The sequence below is a fragment of the Phoenix dactylifera genome, chromosome 15 (assembly GCF_051530095.1).
Source record: "Phoenix dactylifera cultivar Ajwa chromosome 15, Ajwa_hap1_PhDact_Kaust_v1.1, whole genome shotgun sequence".
NCBI lineage: Eukaryota > Viridiplantae > Streptophyta > Magnoliopsida > Arecales > Arecaceae > Phoenix > Phoenix dactylifera.
The window spans coordinates 22780583-22797125 of record NC_143204.1 but is presented as its reverse complement, the minus strand read 5'-3'; the positions used below and the strand labels follow the sequence as shown (position 1 = coordinate 22797125).

Below are 16543 nucleotides of genomic sequence, written 5' to 3'. Positions count from 1 at the left end.
ATCATTTTGAAAAAATTATTAGATAGTACCTGTAAGATGGTAGATTGTGCTTGGACAATGATATTGCTACAGTAAACATATCTTATCCTCTTATGGTACATGCCATTACTTGCATCCAGTTTATATATGTTCTCATCTGTGAAAATATTGTCCTCTCGCTGAGTTTTTTAAGCCTTAGATTTGCTAGCCTTCATACCTAGTTATTTCATGCATTAGATTTTCTATACTTGAGTTGTTCTTGGTCTCTTTGGAAGTTTCTTGAATTAATACCAAATTTTTCAGCAGACTATTTTTGGAATTTATTACGGTTTAAACTAAAATGTTCTATATTTAGATTTTGCATAAATCTGAAGAATAATTGCTGAAATTTTATGGTTATTTTACCATTTTCAGATGGACTTACATGTTTTTCTATAAAATAATTTTAATATACTTCAGTCTATTGAACTTTATATGAAATTTATGCCAACCATTTATCTAGTTGTTTCCTTTCTTCCTTTCATTTTAATCCTTAATGCTAATCTACCCTATAGTGCATTTAATGTACACTATTCTATGCCAAACCTTCATTTATATCTTGATTCTAACTTTGCCTTTATTTGTCTTGCAATTCCCTTACTAATATTTTATATGTGCCCACGTTCTTCATTTCAATTTGCATTACAATGCTTAGAACATACTGATCTCATGCAGTAGCATAACCAAGTACTTCTGTAACAACTCCAATAAGATGTCATTTTTTTCTTTTTTTTTCTTTTTTCCTTATATACTAAATTGCCATATCCAATTTATCCTCTTGAGTTTTAGGCTTAAAATTTTTCCTCCACCATACTTCTTTCTAGTCGAAAATGACCAAATTCATCTATTATTTATCCTTTGTTTCACATTCTATCAAAGTGACCTTTGAACTCCCTCTAATGGTCTTTTATGTGTCACCACCTCCATCCAACTTTTCCTCTCAAACCATATGTTGAAAGGTCTTTCTTGTTTATCCTACTTGTTTCTAGTTGGAACAATCATGTATGCTATTTATCCATAGTCTATCGCACTGCCGGATATAGGGGTACTGTATCGTAGTAGGCAAGAACTGATTTGAAACTCAAGTTCGGGTCGATCCCGAACCCATACTGTCCCATACTAAGTTGTCTATCCCATACCGAGGCGTATCGAGATGTGTATCGATCTATACCGAGGCGTACAGATATTTTTTGGACTTCATACCGAGGCATACCGAGGCGTACCGAGTCTGCCAAGAGGATCTTGATGGAGCGGCGGCCAAATATTTTTTGGACTTCATGTGCTGCATATTGTATCGACTTCATATTGATGGACATTGCAAAGATTCATAGAGTGCGGCAGACAGTAGAGACAACCCAAATCAAAAATATATTTTAATTTAAAAAATTATATATAATCCAAAAATTAAAATTTTTTATTTTTATCGTGTAGATCATCTATAGATCTATAATATATAATAAAATCAAGCCCAAATCGATAATTTTGGCATGATTGCTCTTTATTTTGCAAATATCAAGCTATTTTTTCAAGCCAGCCCAAAAAAAATAGAGAGAACGAGATAGGGGAGAGAAAGCATATCATATTTAGGCGTAGATCTTTCTTCAATCGCACTGAATCGGTGTAATTTCGTAAATTGGAGGGAAGAGAGAGCCGCTTAGGCGTCTTAAGGTTAAATGAAGCAGAGAAAGTGTTGGGAGGCGAATTGACTTGATTTTCCACTGGATCGGTTCGATATGGGCCGAACCGGGCGGTTCGGTCTGGTTTGGCCTACCAAGGCGAAGAGCCTCCTCGAACAAAGATGGTGAGCGAAAGAGGGGAGAGAGAGGCGAGCGAGAGAGTGAAGAGGACAGAGATGGCAAGATTGTGAAAAAGAGAGAAATGTGTACCATTCTGTCATTGTCATTGTTATCATCGTTGGTCGTGGTGGTGACGAACCTAACCCTAGAAAAAGAGGCAAGCTAGAAAGAGAGAGAGCAAGGGCCTTCCTCGAACAAAGAGGCTAGAGAGAGAGGAGATTAAGGCGAGAGAAAGAATGGAAATAACGAAGAGGGCACAAGAGAGAGACTTGAGAGGAGATGCGTAATGTTCCATCATCGTTGTCATTGTTGTCGTTAGTAGCGAGGGTGGCCATGAAACCCTAGTGCTAGCAAGAGAGTGAGTGAGGCGAGCAAGATGGTTGGAGGGTCATACAAAGCCGGAACCCGAACTGAATTGGAAGCCTGTTTTGTCACAATAACTAACCGGTTTGGGTCGGTATGCCCCGAAAACAATAGTTTGGGATGGTTTGACCATCTTTGTTCCTAACAGGAAATAACAAAGTGGAAAGAGTTGAGATGCATTTCTATGGTTTGAGACCGCCGCCGGCAATAAAAAATGTAAAATTAATAATACAAGATATGCTTCACAATTTTGATTATTAAGCAAAAAGAATGATACTTCACTATGAGATTAACAAAGATGGCATAACTAAGTGGCAATATTATGAAGCAAGGTTCACCATCTCGATACCGGACCTATATCAGTACCATCCTATTACGGTATCCGCACACAGTACGATGCAGTAAGATTTGGCGTACAAAGTATTGATACGGTACGGTAGGGTATGCTTGGTACACTACAGTACCATCCGGTACATTAAACCTTGCTATAAAGGATAGATCTCAATAGCCAAAGTATTCTACCTAAGGCACCGCAACTGTTTGGAAATCTTTCCCAGAATCTTGAAACCTGAACCAACTTCCTAAGCACTTTGTGTTCTACAAAATCAACTTCCATGCACCCACATCTGATCCTGATTCTAGCAACCATGCGAGAGATTTAAAATGGGTCCTTATGAGGGAACTTATGTAAATCTCGGTACTAAAAACCGCAGTACCATACTGGTTAGTACAATCAGTAAGGTATGGTACGCATCCAGTAAAAAAAATCACTCTAACTATTTTTTTCACTTTTTATCTAGGTACGCCTCGGTATAGATCGATACACATCTCGATACGCCTCGGTATGGGATGGACAACTTAGTATGGACAGTATGGGTTCGGGATCGACCCGAACTTGAGTTTCAAATCAGTTCTTGCCTACTACGATACAGTACCCCTATATCCGGCAGTGCGATAGACTATGGATAAATAGCATACATGATTGTTCCAACTAGAAACAAGTAGGATAAACAAGAAAGACCTTTCAACATATGGTTTGAGAGGAAAAGTTGGATGGAGGTGGTGACACATAAAAGACCATTAGAGGGAGTTCAAAGGTCACTTTGATAGAATGTGAAACAAAGGATAAATAATAGATGAATTTGGTCATTTTCGACTAGAAAGAAGTATGGTGGAGGAAAAATTTTAAGCCTAAAACTCAAGAGGATAAATTGGATATGGCAATTTAGTATATAAGGAAGAAAGAAAAAAAAAAAGAAAAAAATGACATCTTATTGGAGTTGTTACAGAAGTACTTGGTTATGCTACTGCATGAGATCAGTATGTTCTAAGCATTGTAATGCAAATTGAAATGAAGAACGTGGGCACATATAAAATATTAGTAAGGGAATTGCAAGACAAATAAAGGCAAAGTTAGAATCAAGATATAAATGAAGGTTTGGCATAGAATAGTGTACATTAAATGCACTATAGGGTAGATTAGCATTAAGGATTAAAATGAAAGGAAGAAAGGAAACAACTAGATAAATGGTTGGCATAAGTTTCATATAAAGTTCAATAGACTGAAGTATATTAAAATTATTTTATAGAAAAACATGTAAGTCCATCTGAAAATAGTAAAATAACCATAAAATTTCAGCAATTATTCTTCAGATTTATGCAAAACTAAATATAGAACATTTTAGTTTAAACCGTAATAAATTCCAAAAATAGTCTGCTGAAAAATTTGGCCCAAAGCACTTCATACAATGTTCTGATAGCCTTTATATTGTAGTAGCCTGCTGTTACAATAGTCTCGACTCTCGACAATGCTCCTTTCAGTCCAGGCCCTCGCATATCTACTTTTCTGCCACTCGAGACTGACAAACATCTGATGTAGGGCTGCTTTCTTTTCAAGAATGCTATCAAGTGCAACGTAGTTGGTAGCAAATTGTGTGACTTCTGGTTATAAATATATCTGATGATGGTTTGGGCTATCTGCACTATCTGCCGCACCCCATGAATCTTCGTAATATCCATCAATATGACGTTGATACAATATGCAGCACATAGAGTGCAGAAAATATGTGGCCGCCGCTCCATCAAGATCTCTCTGGCGGCCTTATATTGTGTCCCATTATTAGTGATGATCTGTACAACATTTTTCTATCCTACCGGATCAATTACTTCCTCCATCAATTTGAGGATGTACGTGGTGCCGTTCACCTGATAAAAAGCATGAACTAATTTATGGAAGAAAGTTTTCATATCATAATATGTTAAGAAGTTAATAATGCTCCGTCTGGTAGGACCGGTCTAACCATCATACATCACCATCAGTCCATATGTGGCCACTTGCTCTTGTATGAGACAATCCATTTCTCTAGTTCATTATTATTAAAAAGCTCACCATAGATGTCCTTTGGGCCTGGAGGATTTATACCAGGACCGACAACTTGTATTGGAAGAAATGGTAGACCTATAGTACGTATTATCTGCCACATTCGCCGGGGTGTGGTTGAAGTGAAACTAGGATCCAATAGCTCGCCACATATTCTTCTTATTATCCTTCTTCAGCATTGTGTCAACCTTTTGCTACTTTGAATCTCTGCTGGAGAAGGCATATGGATCTAAATCATGGATTGATACTCTCAGTGGAATCTCTCTGGATGATTTTTTTTTTGCTATCAAAAATTTCTAGCATAGATGCAATACGACCACCGCCTCTGCTGACGGCCTCTCTAACTGAGGAGGTCCTCGCTGCTCAAAGAACTGGAGCCCAACTCGTAGTATGAGGGCCCAAATCGAGCCCTATGCCCGGCCACTTCATCCCGTTGTCACTGATTATCCAGGATCGCTTGCATAGCAGCTTGGATCTGTGCCTCGTCATCTGGAGTGGACATCTCCTCTGACTCTCCGGAGTGATAGGAAGGTGGTTCTGCCGCTCGGCGGTCCACCTCCGCCTTCTTCTTGGTGGCTGCTGCATCATCACTTCTATCTATAGGCATCAATGTCTTAGTGACAAGTGGTCTCAAGCACTCCTTTTGCAGCCAAAACTTTGAATCTAAATAATTTCAATTTTTGCTACTCTGGAACAGTAGATAGCAAGGTCCTGAAATTGGTAGTGGTACCTATGCCGGTCGGAAACTCGCATGGTACGGTACGGGTTCATACCATACCATGTTAGGAGCATTTTTTGGCCTCTTTTTTTATTTTTTTTTTATTTTGAGCTGATGTTGGCAAAGGATGCACTAACTTTGGGGCAGGTACAAGGTACGCTGAACTGGTACTAGTAGGCGTACCGGTCGCCTATTAGACCGGTTCGTACCGAAACCGGTTCGGTACGAACCGATTCTCTTGTTTTTTTTCGCTTCTCGTCCGCACGCGGATGCGCGAGTGCATGGCCCGAAACACCATAGCACGTGCGCTGTAGTTTTAAAAAAAATCCACCGCGCATGCACTGTAGTTCAAAAAAAATAGTACCGTTGCAAACCGGCAGCCGGTACGCATGCGTACCGGTCGGTACCAGCCCTAAAATAGCTGGAACCGGCCGGTTCGGCAGACCATGGGCAGGGGGCTTGAAACTCTAACCCTAACCCCCTATGAGAGAGAGAGAGAGGGAGAGAGGGGGTGTGAGAACATGTACCTTTGACGATTGAGGTACGAGCACAAGGGTCTCGGGGAGAGATGACGACCCGAAAAGATGGATGGAGGTGAAGAAAGATCGAAACGGAGGGGGTTATATCGAACCTAATTAATGGTTTGAACTACATTGGAAGGTGATCGATACAGTTCAACATGGTTCTACGGTCACTTCTACCTTTCTTGGCAGATAGTGTGATGGGTGAGTGATCTGCATATGAGTTAGATAAGGCATTTTGAATAGTATTTGGGTATAGACCGTCACATTCTGTGGAGTGTGGATAGATGGAAGAAATCCAGTTTTTCCATTAAAGGGTTACATCCGTTGTTACTCCATGTGAAACATCTTTCAAGTAGGAGGTCAATCAGAGTTTGTTCCCTAATGAAGTTGGACAGGTCAATTTGATCCCTTCTATTTTCCTGTTGCATTTGTCCAAAGCACATCTAGTGGTATTGAAGCCTCCTCCTTAGAACCATCGACCCTAGTGACCCTTCTTCAAGCACTTTCCTGAGGGAAGGAATGAGTTTTTTTTTTTTTGTTAAAACTATGCAATGATATTTTTAAGACCCTCCCATAAATATGAATATTCATATGTTGTTGCATAATTTGTTACATTTCCTGATTTATTGAGTCATTTTTTTCCGTGCATCTTCATGACTTTATTGAATCCATATATTAAGTATATCTCTTTTCATGTATAACATTAAAGCCTCCATGGCTACCTGCATGGTCAGAATTTCTACCTTGAAGCAGCTCAATGAGGCCTTCTTTGATGTAATTCAATGTTAAAATCTTGCGGGCCACACTTTATGTGATTGGAGTCCTGTGGCCTTCCATTGAAAACCCAACCATCTTATCCCCTTTCACATGCATCTCATGTGTCAGATACTTGTATTATAATTGCAAAAGAAATGGAATCTACAAAGCGTGGCTAGGCTCTAATACATATTTGTTTTTTTTTTTTACCTTGTTTCTCATAGGTCTCGAGATTCTTGACATAATCTCTGCATCGCATATCTAGTATTCAAAATTCCTTTGGCTTCTTTGTCAATATCTCTCTTGCTGGTGCATCAAAGTTCTCCATACCTCACTTTCACATGCATTGCATGTGCCAAACACTAGTTAGACGGAATATTCATATAAATAACTAAGACAAAAAAAATCTTTTTTTTATTATAAATGACATCCATGACATGCTGATTTGTCATCAGATTGTGAAAAAAATTGAGCTTAAGCTTTGTATGTTACCTTTGTTTGGATATGGTTTTTACTTTTTTAGCTATTCATTTTATACCTTATTCCTTTATCTTCTGGACTTTAAGGATTAAAAGGCATGCTAGCAATATAATTGTTTTGAACAAGGTTTAGGGACGGCAACATATCGACTTGTATGGGGTGTCCTGTTTCGGATCAAGAGGGAACTGGTACCAGGTACTGCTCCGAGTGTTGGTACCAGGGGATGTACCACACAGATACTTGGTATGATGGTATGACCTGTACCGGTTGAGTACTAATATGGGTATTGAAATTGGTACTCACATCTTGGTTTTGAGGATGTTTAGCAGCTTTGGCTTTTGCTGATAGTATCCATTTTATGGTTCAGCATAAGTCTATCCTTCTTTGACATCATTAGTTTCTTTTTAAGTGTTCCTTTTAAGTAGTCACCTTTCTATTTATTTTGCTATCTGACATTTTTAGTTGTCTATTTTTTCATAGCAACAACTCCAGGCTCTAATGGAAACGCTCAACTCAACAGAACCTCATTATATTCGGTGTATAAAGCCTAATTCTTTGAATTCTCCTCAGAATTTTGAAAATCAGAGTGTCTTACATCAGTTACGATGTGGGGTTAGTAACATTGGTCCATTACTTTTTTCCTTGGTTAAATAAGTAACTTTTTTCCTTTTTGTATTCCATGCCTGCATGTTGTCATACTTCTCATCTTATAGTTATGTGGGATTTTTTTCCAAGATTCACCTTTCACTATTGTCCATATGTGCACTATTGCATATTTTCTAAAAACATTTTGTGGTCTATGTTAAAACTTAAAAAGAGTATGTTTTGCTAGTGCTTGTACTAAAAGCATTTTAAGTATTATTTGAAAGTGCTATCTAATAAGAGCATTCTGGAAAAAAAGTTGGCATCATATCTTAACATTTAGGTTAAATTGGCAAACTAAAAGTTATTTTTTTGTTTCTTAACAAAGAAAGATGAGAAGGGAAAACCTAAGGTAAGATTAATGTTCCCTCCTTATTAGCCCTGTACTGCTAAAGTACAAATCGTAAAAAGCTGGGATCGGTACACCACACCCCTTGGGATGGTTTTGCAGGTGGACCCTGCACCAACTCATCTCACTTGGTACTATTTTTTATTTGCTTCTTTGAAATGACTTCATATGGGCCTGTGTCAAACCCATATCAACCCCATAATGCACCATGCACCATACTGGCCAGTGGTGTGTACAGTCTGTACCTTAATTTTTAAATCTTTGGCTTGAGATTTGCATGCAACTTCTATTAAGAAAACTTTATCTTGCAGTCTATAAGTTGGTTAAGAACCGCAGAAAGTAAACATGCTGTGATAAAAGAATCATACACATATTCTGACGTCATCCCCTCCTTCGGACTATAACAAAGAATTATGTGTTAGGTAAGAAAATTTTTAAGCAGAATTCAAATTCATGAAGTCAGCTAGGTAAATTGGCAAGGAGAGCATCTTTGTTTAGTATTGATGTGTGAACTGCTGATCATACTAAATGTTTTTAGCATTTTTAGCACACTCATTGAAAATTGAATTTCTAAAAATCTGAACATCACTCTCAGTGTCACAACATCAAGGTGCGTAGATTGTCTAGAAAAAGTTCCCTTGTCATGAAGCAGAATAGCAGATGCTGAAATCTTTACCATGGTATCAGTCATGGGGCAGTACTTTGCTTTGCTTTCCATCACGATGCAATGATGGACAAATTGCTATGATGGACCACCATACCAAGTTATGGATTGTTGATTTGTAACATTGCTGGCTAGCCAACATGTAAATTTTCTTCAAGTTGAAGCGCAACTGGAGATAAAAAGGAAAATTCTTGCTTGAGAGCACCATGGTGAGCAGTGAGTGACAAACTAAGAATCTAAAATCTTGGTAACCTAATGAGCTATGTAAACAATGCTCAAGTAAGAGAGACCAAACTGCCTTATCGGCATCATTTGTTTAAAGGTGTACAGGGTAGGAATAACCTTTGTGTTTATCCAGTAAGCAAGAGAAATTTAGTCATAGTGTAAATATGTTATAAAAGAAAGTCCCTTTGGTTATTGTAACTTATAAGCCACCTCACGATCGAGGAGATAACGATGAGGATTAAGGTTTTTATCATCAGAATTGTGTTGATGTCAAAGAATTATTCACTCGCATTGTGTGGTGGCTGTTGAAATTATTATGATCAACCAAGTTTGCAAATATCAAGGATCAAAGTATCAAACTGTATTGACCAAGGGTGGGTGGGGCATGTGCCATACCAAGGATTGTGCCGACAACAGATATCAAGGGATATACATAAATGCACCAGAACACGCTTGATATAGCATTTTTTTGGCTTCCAAAATCTTGTTTCAACGTGTTTTCATATTTTCTTTTCTTGGTACTATATATATTTTTGCAAGAAATAAGTTGGGAGTAACAAAATTAGTGCGCTTGAATTTGTGGTTTTCCCTGCAACTGAAGTCCGTAAAGTGCATATTTATAACATAAGCTGAACATGACTTGTAAGTTAAACTAGATTTAAAACATATATATTTTTAAATCAACAATTTAAATGCATTGAACTAGTCTATGAAAGCCCACAAACATCTTCCTTATTTTTATCAATTTTCTTAATTTCTATAAATATTTTTAGCTTAGATTGAAATGCAAGCTCATTACATGCAATTTATTAGCGCATCCATGTTATATGCACAATTGCATCAATTTATCTTCCTTATCTTCGTGATTTAATTCTATTCTTCAAATATTTTTAAATTAATTAAAATTGGAACATTGATAAAAAAAGCTTTTACAAAAATTCACTACCTATCTCAAAAGTTACTTCCTAACTATGTAATATTGTATGTATAATTTTCTTGAAATTATAAAATTTTACTATTTTATAAATAACTAATTCAAAGGTTATTTAAAAATTCAAATTAAACTAAAATTTCATTTTTCTATTTGAGATCCTGTTTAGATGAGCCCCACATGTACATCATATATAAAAATCAACTCAAAGTCTCAAATGAATGTATTTTCATTTTTCATTGGTTGATTTTTAATTTACAACATTTCTGGGCCCAGGACTAGGTGAAACCTGAGCATGCCCAAATTGAACCTACAATTCTTGAAAATTTGGTAGCATGTGCAATTGCATATTAGTAGTACAAACATACTACCAATTTTCTCCCCAAATTCAGCTATTTACTATTTTTAAACTTTTTTTTATGAAAAGTATTTGTTAAAGAAAATAGATCAAAAAAAAATTCTAATAGGGCTGTAGATTTCTGATTCTCAACAACATATCCAAAAATCAACCATTAAAAAAAAATTGCTTGGGTTAATTCCAGATTTACATGGTTCTTTGTATAGGTTTTGGAGTTCAAACCAAAACCTGCAAAACTCTTGATTTGATCCTAGAGTCATGCTCCAAAGCATGACACTGAGCACCAAATAGCTTTTTTGTTAAAATTTTGAGAGAATTTCCCCCAATTAAACATGGATTTAGGGTCAGATTTCAAGAGAGGAAAGAGAGTAAGGGCCATGGAAGAAAATTTTTGTTTCCCAAAAATATTGATATTCAGCTCCAGATGGTTGCTTGAAACCTTCTTAGAAGCCACCTGGTTCTCCCTCTTGTTGCACTGTATCACTCAGTTCTGCTGCTGAACTGCTTGGTTCAAGGGCAAATCGAAGGGCTACGCCCTGACTCACTCACTCCATGAGCGGTTTGGAGTGAGTGAGTCCAGTCGACCCCCCCCCCCCCCCCCCAAAAGAACAAAGTCCAAAAATGCTAAGGAAATATATTCTAGAGAGACCAAAAAAGAACATAGTTTTTCTATAAGTATGATGATAAATATATTCTAGAGAGAGAAAAAGTGCATCTTGGAGGCTTACAGGATCATCCATAAGTAAAAATTAAAGAACATATCAAAATTTCAACTCTGTAGACAATTTATCTCAGATACATTCCAAAAATATCAAATTTTGGAAAACAGAGTTTGTGGAACCCATTTTCACCCTAAATTTTCAGGTACTCACTTGATTCAAGCATAAGTTGATGGGTTTTATGATTTGAAATAGAAACTTATCTTAACAAATTCTTCTTAATGAAGAATCATGAAAACCATGCAAATTGACTTAGCTGTTCAAATTGATCCTTCTGTTGTTCTCTTTTTGCCTCCTAATTGAGCATATTTGATTGGTCTGGATGGAAAAATTGTGGGATTTCTCTTATTTATCTTTGTTATTATCAATTTGTTCAGTATGATTCCCTTGAATTAACCAGATTAGTTCTGGTTGTCAGTTGACAAATTATAACTTATATGGACAATTTGATTGGGCTGTGCTAACCATTTCATAGATTACAGGGCTGATCAGTCAATGCTTGATATAATGTGTGTGTATCATTCGCATATGGGGATGATATGTTCTACCATAGAATACTATATGACACGTGTTTAGTAAATATTATGTTGTACCATATGTCGTACCTTGTTCCTTGCTATACATGTAACTTCTCGATAATGTTTCATAAACAATATAGTCGACGTGGTCACATGGTAACAACTCCTGTAATCCGTTGTAATTATGAATGAGTCTGTAAATTTGAAGTCATCTCATCTTTTGCTTTCTAAGGCTGTACTTTAGATGATGTATATTTAATTACTAACTGTGCTTCTCTGGCTGGATGATCCTTTGCATTAAATCACTTTGACATATGATGATCTAACACTGCACAGTTCCATATATTAAAACTTGTAGAAAGATGCATGCATATGCATGCTGGATTTTATTCAAAATCAGCCTATGTTCTGTATGCTGATGCTTCAAGTTGCACAACTGAAATTCATGGTACTGATTCTCACATATCAAAGTTTATATCCAAGTTGTACAAATCAAAGTTGGTTTTGTTAATCTATTTTTTCTTTTATCTTTGAAATACTTCTGAGTATTTCTTCTTGTTTATTCTTTTATTCCTTTAACAATGACAATAGATCGTTTATTATCTATAATTATTCTTGAGCAAGGTGCATTGATCTACAGGGTGTTCTTGAGGCAGTTAGGATAAGTCTTGCCGGTTATCCTACTCGGAGGACATATTCTGAATTTGTAGATCGTTTTGGAATCCTAGCTCTAGAATGTACAGACGGAAGGTAATTTATGGGCACTTCAAAGGTTCTTGTCTTTTGAGCTGTGTCAACATTAAATTTAAAAGCCTTATCAGCTATTAGCTGCATAGATATCAGTTCATCAGCTCATGCCCACTCCAAGACCTTCCGATGTGGATGTTTTTCACTCACTTTTAAATACATTTAGTCCTTACTTTATTCTCATGAGCCTCTTCACTGTCATTGTTCCTGTTTTATGTGTTTTTAATAAGCTTTGTATCAAGTGTTACAGTCTTTTTTGACACGCAGATTCGATGAGAAGTCTGTTACAGAGAAAATAATAAAGAAGTTGAAACTTGAGAACTTCCAAGTATGCCTCTCCATTTCTTCTTTTGATAATGGCTTATAGTATTTTGTTTATGTATCTTATGGTCTGCTGCAACTTTGTGTTTGAAAATATGAATGTACTTTATGGAGTTTTTAAAGATGAATAGCTTTTTAGTATACATCTATAATTTTTGTTTGAAAGAAAGCATTATGTTTATCGTTTTTCGTCCTTAGAAATATACTTATGAATTGTTAACATGTTCATGTTGAATAACATGGAGTTAGGCATAGACTTGTGCAGGCGATTTTTATTTAAATGGATTTTTGAGGAATGGATCATAAAGTGCAAATTTTTGCCTCAGAAATTTTACTTCAAGCAAGAATAAGACTTGGTCAATAAATGCTCCATATTGAGTTGGCCAAACATTACTGGTTTGTTTATATGAAAAACAATGATACCAAAAAAACTAAAAAAAATTATTTGTCATAGCAATGTACAAAAGTGAGAAGTTGCACATGTAAATAAATAGAATTCTTTAGGACTAGTTGGGTTTGAAATTTTCTTAACATGTGCCTGTTACTGTTACAGTCCGACCTTGCTTGAATCCCAAGGTGTGATCATCGTGATTGATCGAAACATCATCGAAATTTAAAATCCTCAAAAGAAACCATATGATCCAGAAATATATAGATAGAAATATTGTATAAATATTTAAGATAAAATCTGCTTCGCAGCTTAAAGATATACTTTAATACACAATTGTATACAAGGTTTTAAAAACCAATACCAGGTTTTGGCTGGACTGGTATGGTATCAGTCCATCCAGTATTTACACACAATATGAGGCTCCATCCTAGTGCATAAGAAGGCTATTGGGATGACTTTCTTTTATATTTTCAGTGTTTTAGCTACATTTTCACTGGTTGTTCGATACCGAAGTGCCGATATCGGTATTGACACCAATTGACGTAGCATGATCATTAAGATAGCAATGTTCATAATTAGAAATGGCAAATAAAGTATGATATTATAAAAGGAAAATGTATAATAACTCACTTTATTAATTCAATCTCAAGTAGAGTGTCTATGGCCCTCATAGATATCCGAGATTGGTTCATAGTCTGGGTATTGTAGAAGGTAGCACCATAGTTTGACCCCTGGCTATACCTTATCCATAGGGGAGGAGTAATGGGCAGAGTCGAATTTCCTTTAATAATAACGAGTGGAAGAATGCATATGGATCGTACGTGGATAGAGAATATTGTCCACTCTATCTAATGCACTAGGAGATTCACGTCTGGCATATAATAAAATTTGCTTTCTACTATAGCTATATGATACATTGGCAGATCTGTTACTAATCTCCACTTTCCTTTATTCGACGCAATAGCTCTTGGATATCCTGGATGGACTCATGGAAGAAAGTCAACTTGTCACAATATTGTAGAAAGCTGATGATTCTCCTTCATATTGGCTTGGACCAGCCATCATGCATTAATATCACACTATATAACTCATATTAAGGCTTATATGAGTTGATCCACTTCTTTAGACCCTCACTTCAAATATGGCCCGTGCATCACATATGGCGTAGGAGGCTCAATATCCGGGCGCTGCTTCTGCACTTCAGTGATCATATTTGAGAAAAAAATCTATTTGTTGCAATGAGAGTCAGGATGTGACTTCGTGGAACTTCTTGGTGATGGTGGTGCTTAATGTGATCTTCTTGTCCTTCCTGATATAGTCATCCATCTGGGGTTGCTTGGCTGTTTGGTCTGCATATCCACATGAATCGATAACATGAATATTAGTCCCTGAGTTGGTCTTCTTTCCATGCTTCCCAGATGAAGTGAACATGGATCTGATGCCTTTGCTTTTTCCTCTGACTCCTCTATAACTCAGGGTTGCCTCCAACTGTGGCCTCCAATGAACTGGAGCCACCACCCATCTTGTAATGCAAAGGTCCAAACTCCAAACTATCCATGGTGCCTTAATTGCCTCCTCATATCAAGACTCGAGTGGCCTTGCACATCTCAACAGCCTCCATATCATCTGGATTGGACTGTTCATACATGTCCTCATCATCATCTGTGACAAACTAGTTCTCAGGCTCAGCTACCCTATGGTCAATTGAGCCCTCTCATTTCTAGCAACCTACTTCACTTTCTTCAGGCTAAGCAAGTGGTCCCTCATTGCCTGTCTGACGTTCTTAGGCACCTTGGTACACTTTACAACATCACTATAGCCACCTGCTGAATGTTGTTTGAACCGAGTGATCCCACCTCCTTTATTATCCACTTCACTAGTTGCAGATCCAATGGCGCCTCTTAAAATCCATCTTTTTATGGCGCCATCCAATATCTGGTCCCTTTTTGATGCTTCTTACTAGAATCTATTTCCCGACCTATCTATATTGCTTGCATATCTAATAATCAAGATACACTATCTCGGTACAGGACCCTGTATCCATGCCACCCTGTTACTATGTCGGTATGCCCGGTACCAAAGTTGGTTCGGCATACCGAGAGTCAAGACACCCCTATACCACATAGCAGTATCGAATCGATATGGTATGGTACGCCCTGTACAGTCTGGTTCGATGCGATATGGCATACCTTATTGATAATAGACAATCGAGATTCACAGATTTGTTGATTGACACATAATCCGCATTTATAGAATTTAATCATTTAATATTTTATAATTAACTTTTATTTTGAAATAATTAAAAATCATATAAGTTCCATCGAAGAACAAAATGCAAGTTAGGTAGTTTAAAATTTTTGTAAATAGTTACTGATATATTTACCATACTTTTAATGATTAATCAGATTTTTATGATTTTTAAATAATTTTACTTTAAGAATAGGTTAGATATTACAAGAATATTGTTAATCTGAAGGTCTGCTGAACCGGTCGGTTCCCACTCATATTCTCATTGATAATTGGAAGGAGGCCACTCAGTATCCTTGTCGCTAATGCAAATGAGGGTACTCATGTTCCTCAAGGTCCTGTTATACCCATTGGCCAAGGGTCTACATATCACTTGGCCAAAGCTTCCTCATCAATACCGAGTGAGGCCACTCATACACGTATCTGGGATCCACATATATTCTTATAGATAATCCAAATGAAGGTGTAAATACTACACAACCAAAGGTTCCTGATTGATAAATCGAGTAAGGGAACTCATATACCACCAGGCTAGGGCTCCACTAATGTTCTCCAACTATGACATCTATTTTTATTTTTCTAAATGTTTTCATAAAGATTAAGTTGAAAGGTACGAAAGAAGCCTGACTTATCAGGAACTTAACCGTATAGGCAAGATTGATTTCAAAACTTAGAAGCACAAAAACTTAAATTGGGGAAACTTGGAGATGCTAGTTACCTAATAGTGTTAATTAAACTCCTATGCCCCTTGTCCAGCTCTTCGTCTTATCCTCATCTCTTTCTTCCTCTTCCTACGCTCCTTCCTTTCTCTTCACCAATTGCTTATTCTCTATGTGGCTGTAATTTATCTAGAATTGCAAAATGGCAGGAGCCCAGCACCAAGCATGAGATTTCCAGATATCATAAAATGGTAGATGGGCATCAAGATTAGGTTTAGCTGGGTGGCTGATTGGTAAGCACAGGGTGTCCGTTTCAACTTTCAAGTAATGATACACTTTATGTGATAGTCTTATAGCAAGCATGAGGTGGTAGTAACTGGTAAGCATGAAGTGGTCGTTTCAGTGGTTAAGCATGAGGTGGCAATTCAAGCCCTAGATGGCAATTAGCTATGTAAACATGAGGTATCTACAAGCATGAGTGGTATTAAGAATGAGATGGCCATAACTTCCAGTATTAGCAATTTAGTCCCTCAATTTTTTTTTAATTTATTTTTAGAATATTATTAGTAATTTTATCCTAATCTTCACTAACTAATGGAGTTCCCATACAAAAGATTCATTCTCATGAGGATTCTATGCATGCATATCAATAGTTGCTATAATTTACTTGGCTCGTATATACAAATGATGATGATTAAGATACTAGTGCATTGAGGTATTACAATTACATTAGTAGA

General features: G+C 36.9%; 1 pseudogene across 1 annotated transcript in view; it reads left to right on the top strand.

The window, feature by feature from the left end:
• Window positions 1-16543, top strand: part of LOC103716291 (protein OPAQUE1-like) — a 69540-nt pseudogene that overhangs the window by 21711 nt on the left and 31286 nt on the right. Inside the window, exons 15-17 of the transcript XR_015973803.2 lie at window positions 7516-7647; window positions 12082-12191; window positions 12456-12516. The product of XR_015973803.2 is annotated as a protein OPAQUE1-like (transcript). The remainder of the gene's footprint in view (window positions 1-7515; window positions 7648-12081; window positions 12192-12455; window positions 12517-16543) is intronic.